At 39.6% G+C, this 6,409-nt stretch overlaps 1 pseudogene; it reads left to right on the top strand.

Annotated features, from left to right (window-relative positions):
- The first annotated feature begins 2,043 nt into the window (after positions 1–2,043).
- Positions 2,044–2,467, top strand: LOC110562066 (small ribosomal subunit protein eS17-like; annotated as a pseudogene).
- The last annotated feature ends 3,942 nt before the right edge of the window (positions 2,468–6,409 follow it).

Raw genomic sequence — 6,409 nt, 5'->3', positions numbered from 1 at the left:
ACCATTGTAATCTGCAGTAAAATATACATTGTAGAAAAAGGCAGTAGACATACACCTTGTGATGACAAGATAAACATTCTAAGGTGAGCTATGGAAAGGCAAAGGACTTCCATGAGGTGAAAGGGGCAAAAACTCACTTGAGCTTATCCTTCAGTTTTATTACACATTATGAAAGAAAGGTTTTTTTCTCTCTATCCAGAAGACTGGATGTATATAAATCTAGCACAATGAGAAATAATTTTTAAGTCTATACTTAAAAGATAGACCAAAGGAAATTGAAAATCTTGAGCTTGGAACTATGATAGTGGGTCGCAAAGTGAAATTTTTTTTATTAGAGTTAGATTAATAAATCAGAGCTCTAGCGATAAATGTCAAAGCTCGGGACAGTTAATATAACAGTAGTATAACAATAGGAAGAAGTAGGAAGCATTTTTATCTATTTAGGATATCTTAAATCACCTTAGACCTTCCAACCTTTATAACTTGCATCTATCAACCTTAAAAGACATTCTTAGACCCTCAAATACTTTCTTAGAGGCTTTATAACTTAAATGTCTGTATCCTTAGTCCTTGTATCCAATTATTTACCATGAGACATGGGTGAAATTGCTGGGAGCAGTGACTGTAAGTAAGTTCTTTCAGCTAAAGGAATAGTAAAAAGTTACATCTGAGACCTGCTTTTTAAGTCTGGTAACAAGGTAGACTGTGTCTAGACTTGACAATATTATCTGTAGGAATGTATCTGTAGGAATGAGGCTTAAGGCCTGGTCTTAGCCATCAACATAATATGAGAAGGATAAATTATAATCTAAATGAATCTATGTGTTTACCAAAATGACAGAGATGACTAGTCAGTCATAGTCCATTACCAAGACAGTTGTCCCAGGTCTCAATGGCAATGCAGGCAGAGCCAGTCTGATCATCAGGTGCAGAAGATAAGTTTTTGGGTTTTTTTCCCTGTGGAATGAGAACATGTGAGAGGTTGACCTCACCCTGTTTTCTGCAATACAAGACAACTCTCCAGGCATCCAGCTTCTCCACACTTTAGGCTGGGCTCTTGCTGCAAGCTAGTTGAGGCAGTCTTGCCCAGTGGTCAGCATATCACACTCCAGAGTTGAAGCCATCTGTTGTTGTATCCAAATCTTCTTGAAGATCTTAGGGAGCTACTGCTAGGATTTGGAACTTTCTGTCTGTCATAATAAGCTTAAACGTGTTAAGTGCCATATTCAACAGATGTCTGACAGGTTTGAAAGACAGAAAACTTAAGTAATCTATGTCTGTACTTAGTTATCTGCTCTAAATTACATTTTGCAAACATAAAACAGAATACTATGATCTGTGTTATGTCATTTTCTAGGTAAGTGTTTGAGGACCATGTCTATTCTAAGTAGAGCTAAATACTAAATAAAGCTTAATCCTGCAATAAATAAGGTTTTTAGCTTGTCTTAATCATTAAAAACTAAGTCTTTAGGTTTCATCCTTTTTAAGTTGGATCCTTAAAAAAGCACATAATCCATAAAGAGAGATGATGACAGTTTTCTGTATGATTTAGTTTATAAAAAGTCCATAGCTTATAAAGTCTAAGGCTATACTATAGATTAATAATATTACAAGACTAAGCAGTGATTTTTAACTTTTTTGGGAGTGCAGATAGAGCATAATGGCCAAGTTTTAACATTGTATTACATACTTTAAGGGTATCTAGGCAAAAATTGAGTTACAAGTTTTAGAGTCAGCAATACAGTAGAACAGCATGAAAAAAATTAAATCACATTTGAATTTATTATACCAAATCTATTAGCCAGAAAGCATAGTGGGCAACTCAGGATCACAGGCAGCTGGTGGCAGGAGAAACAGCATTCATTCATTAGTTCATTCATTCCTTTATTTAGGAACTGGTAAAGACATAGGCAGTTAGACATATATTTTAAATTAGCTTGTGAATTTGAATAGATCTTTATAACCTTGAAATTTCAGCATCATATAAAAATTATTTTGAAGCAGGGTTGAGTCATGTATACAGCATGTTGTAGAAGTACAACTTTGAGCTCTTTTATGGAGACCCGCCAACATGGGCCACGTTCACAAGACTGTGAAAAAGGCGGCCTGGTTCATCATCAAGAAGTACTATGCAGGCCTGGGTAATGACTTCCTCACAAACAAGCATGTGTGCGAGGACCTGATCACCATTACCCCCAGCAAGAAACTACACAACAGGACAGCTGGCTATGTCACATATGTGATGAAGCAGATTCAGAGAGGTCCTGTGAGAGGTATCTCTATCAAGTTGCAAGAAAAAGAGAAGAGATAACTATGTTCCTAAAGTCTCAGCCCTAGACAGGAGATGACTGAGGTAGATCCTGACAAGGAAATGCTGAAGCTTCTGGGCTCTGGCAGTCTCTCCAACCCACAAGTCACTCAGCCTACAGTTGGGATGAATTTCAAAACACCACATGGAGCTGTTTAAATCTGTTCTGTCATATTTTCAATAAACCTGAAAACAAGAAAAAAATACAACTTTGAATTTATATAAAAATCCATAGCCATTTAAAATGAGACTTGTTGTTTTGTTTGTCTAAAAGGAGATAAATTAAACAGCTAATTAAAATAAACAGATTTTAGAAATGTATACGTATTTAGTCTAAATGTGAGTTTGAAGTTAGATTTTAAACATCATATCCAATATATAATTTCCTTAATTATAAATCTTTAGATAAGTTTAAAGTGTAATCTTAAGATTTTTTTGAGAGCAAATAAAGATATCAGAGATATTTTTATTTAGTGGGACAGCAGACAGAGAAAAACAAACAGGACTTTGAGGAATAAGAAATAGGAAATTGCTTTTCATTTCACTGATCACTCTTAGTGTTACTGAATAATATTAGACATTTGACTAGGAGGGTGAATATAGGTGTTGAAGCCAGAGGTTTCCCAAAGAGGAGAGAATATGAATCTTGCTCATGACATAGGGAAGTGGAATAGCACAATATACCCACATACACGTACACACAAGGACAGTTGTTCAACCATGTTCATAAAAGCTTTATTCGTAATAGTCACAACCTGGAAACAACCCAGGTGTTCCTCAACGGAGGAATGGATACAGAAATTGTGGTCCATTTACACAATGAAATACTACTCAGCAATTAAAAACAAGGAAATCATGCAGGCAAATGGTGGGAACTAGAAAAGATCATCTTGAGTGAGGTATCCCAGAAGTAGAAAGACACACACGGTATATACTTACTTATAAGTAGATAATAAACATATAATTTTGTAGGATAAACCTACAAAAATCTATACACCTAAAGAAGCTAAGCAAGAAGGACGACCCTGGGTAAGATGATCAATCCTCACTCAGAAAGACAAATGGGATGGACATTGGAAGAAGGAGAAAACAGGGAATAGGACAGGAGCCTACCACAGAGGGCCTCTGAAAGACTCTACCCAGCAGTGTAGCAAAGCAGATGCTGAGACTCATACCCAAACTTTGGTCAGAGTGCAGGGAATCTTATGAAAGAAGGGTGAGATAGTAAGACCTGGAGAGGACAGGAATTCCACAAGGAGAGCAACAGAACCAAAACATCTGGGCCCAGGGGTCTTTTCTGAGACTGATATTCCAAACAAGGACTATTCACAGATATAACCTAGAACCCCTGCACAGAGGTAGCCCATGGCAGCTAAGTATCCAAGTGGGTTTCCCTAGTAATGGGAACAGGGACTGTCTCTGACATGAATTCAGTGGCTGGCTTTTTGACCATCTCCCCCTGAGGTGGGGAGCAGCCTTGCCAGGCCACAGAGGAGGACAATGAAGCCAGTCCTGATGAGACCTGATAGGCTAGGGTCAGATGGAAGGGGAGGAGGTCCTCCCCTATTATGGACTAGGAGAGGAGCATGGGAGGAGATGAGGGAGGGAGGGTAGGATTAGGAGGGAATGAGGGAGGGGGTTACAATTGGGACACAAAGTGGATAAACTGTAATTAATATAAAAAAATAATAAAAACAAAAAATAAACCCTTTTATATGGTGAGCATGCTTGTGCAGTACGTTTGCAGCAGGAATTTTAAAAACTGAGTCTGTGGGGGCCTGAGGCAGCAGTGTAATTTAAAGTTTAGAAGGGGGTGGAGGAAAGAGCTATTGCTTTTGTAATCCTGCAGGGGATGGGGGTGACTGCATCCACATAGGAAAAAAAGCCATATGGTAGAATTTAGCCCAAAGTAGAATTTAGGATAACCTTAAAAGTGTCTGGTGCAGGTGATATTCTTTTCGGTTCTGACCTTCTAATGCAGCTGCTGTAGCATCCCAGTCTTGACTCCCAAAAGACTACCAGGAGTCAAGTCTGTTGCAAAACTCGTGAGGAATTTTATTCACAGCTCGAGCTGGGACTCTCACAGACACCAAGGCAACCGAGAGCCCTGAGCTCTGAATTAAGGGTGATTGATAGGTCACAGACCTTCCCAGCATGCCCAAAGCAGGGGAATTCCAGCCTGGCAAGGGTCTGTTGGTTGAAAAGGGATGTTGTATTTTAAAAGGATTGGCTGTGGGAAAGTACCAAATCCATTAACAGTTTTGGTTTCCTTTGTTTGTCTATTGCTAGTGGAGTGGGGTGATCTAGGCTGGTTTCTTGGTAATGTTATCTCTAGTGGGTGGAAAGAATGCAGCAATGGTTCCTCCCCCATAATAGGCCAGATAGGTCTCAAGTGCCTGGCCTTTTTTCAGGCTTGTGCTTTAAACTTTAATTCAATAATCCAAGAAACTAATTTTTAATTCTTTGGTCTCTCATTTCCTGCCGTTTCCATGATCATTTGAAGGCCTAGTCATGGGTCTTACAGATATGACCCCTGGTGTCCTCCAGATTTACCTTTCCATAATGATATGTGAGTATCATTAGCTGTATTGCTCCCAAGCATTTCTTCATAAAAGCCATCAAGCAATTTAAAATACAAGGCCCAAAGTTAAAAATCAAAATAAGTAGGGGTACCATCAGGGTATAAGAGTAGTAAGCCAAGGAGAACTATTAAACCAGGATTTAAATCATCCTCTGGAATCCTCTCTTTCTTGCCAGCATCTCTCCAGGCTTTTTGTCATTCTTGCTAAGGATTTCCTAATCATTCCTGACTGGTTTACATAAAAACATTTGTCTCTAAAGGCTGCACATAGCCCGTCTTGCTGTAGAAACAACAGATCTAAGCACCTTCTGTTTTGCAGTCTTATTTCTACCAGAGAATCAACATTCTTTTCTAAATGGGTGATTGATATCTCAAGGCATTGAATATCATTATCAATATCTGCCTTTAAGCTATTATAATTCTGGGTTGGAACGTCCAGTGCTGCTGTAGTGCCCAGTACTTGAGACCCCAAAAGACCGCCACCAGGAGTTGAGTCCATTGCAAAACACATGAGGATCTTTTTATATCAAGCTACAGCTTGGGCTCACATACCCTTACCACTAAAGCAGTGAGACCAATAGCCTCATGCTCAGGTTAGTAAGGTGATTTAAAGAGTTCGATCCCTCCCAGCATGCCCAAAGCAGGAGGATTCCTACCTGGCAAATATCTATTAGTAGAAACACAAAAAGGGGATGCTGTATTTTTAATTGAGCAGCTATAGGAAGGCCCCCAAACCATTAATGGTCTGGCTTCCCTTCCTAGGGAGATGGGCCAGTTTCCTAGCAACTGTATCTCTAGTAGGCAGGAAAGAATGCAGTGAGGCTAGTTCTTCCCCTCAGGGCACTAACGCTAGTTCTTCCCCGAAGATGGCTGGACATATCTTCATTTTGCTGGCCTTAGTTCAGGCTTGTGCTTCAAACTTTAAAATAATAGCCACTGATTTTTAATCCTTTGGTCTCTCACTGTAATACCAGTTCCTACTCCAGCTAAGCAGGTCCCCAAGATAATAGCCAATGTGAGGGATCCCCTTTTGACTTAGAATTTCAGCCTGTTAGGTGGATTATGGGCAAAGGTCTCTTTTTCTGAAACTGCTTCAGTGCTCACAATAAGACCATTGCCATCAGGGGCTAGGAAGGCTGAAATGCCAGCCAAAGGCTGGGCAATGGGGCAGTCCTCAGAAGCATCTGGTTAGTTGATCCAACTGAAGAGGCAGGAGGCAATCATGTTAGCTTCCAGAAAGTCCAGATTGCTTGCAGTCCATAGCTGTGACCCAAATAGAGTCTGTTAACCAGTCAGGAATGATTAGGAAATCCTTAGCAAGAATGACAAAAAGCCTGGAGAGATGCTGGCCGGAGAGGATTCCAGAGGATGGTTTAAATCTTGGTTTAATAGTTTCTTTGGCTTACTACCCTTATATCCACCCTGATGGTACCCCTACTTATTTAGATTTTTACCTTTGGGCCTTGTATTTTAAATTGCTTGATGGCATTCATGAAGGATTGCTTAGAAGCAATATAGTT

Source organism: Meriones unguiculatus, chromosome 9 (genome assembly GCF_030254825.1).
Source record: "Meriones unguiculatus strain TT.TT164.6M chromosome 9, Bangor_MerUng_6.1, whole genome shotgun sequence".
NCBI classification, from domain to species: Eukaryota; Metazoa; Chordata; class Mammalia; order Rodentia; family Muridae; genus Meriones; species Meriones unguiculatus.
Note: the sequence above shows the minus strand (reverse complement) of the source record. Positions and strands in the feature narration are given on the sequence as shown.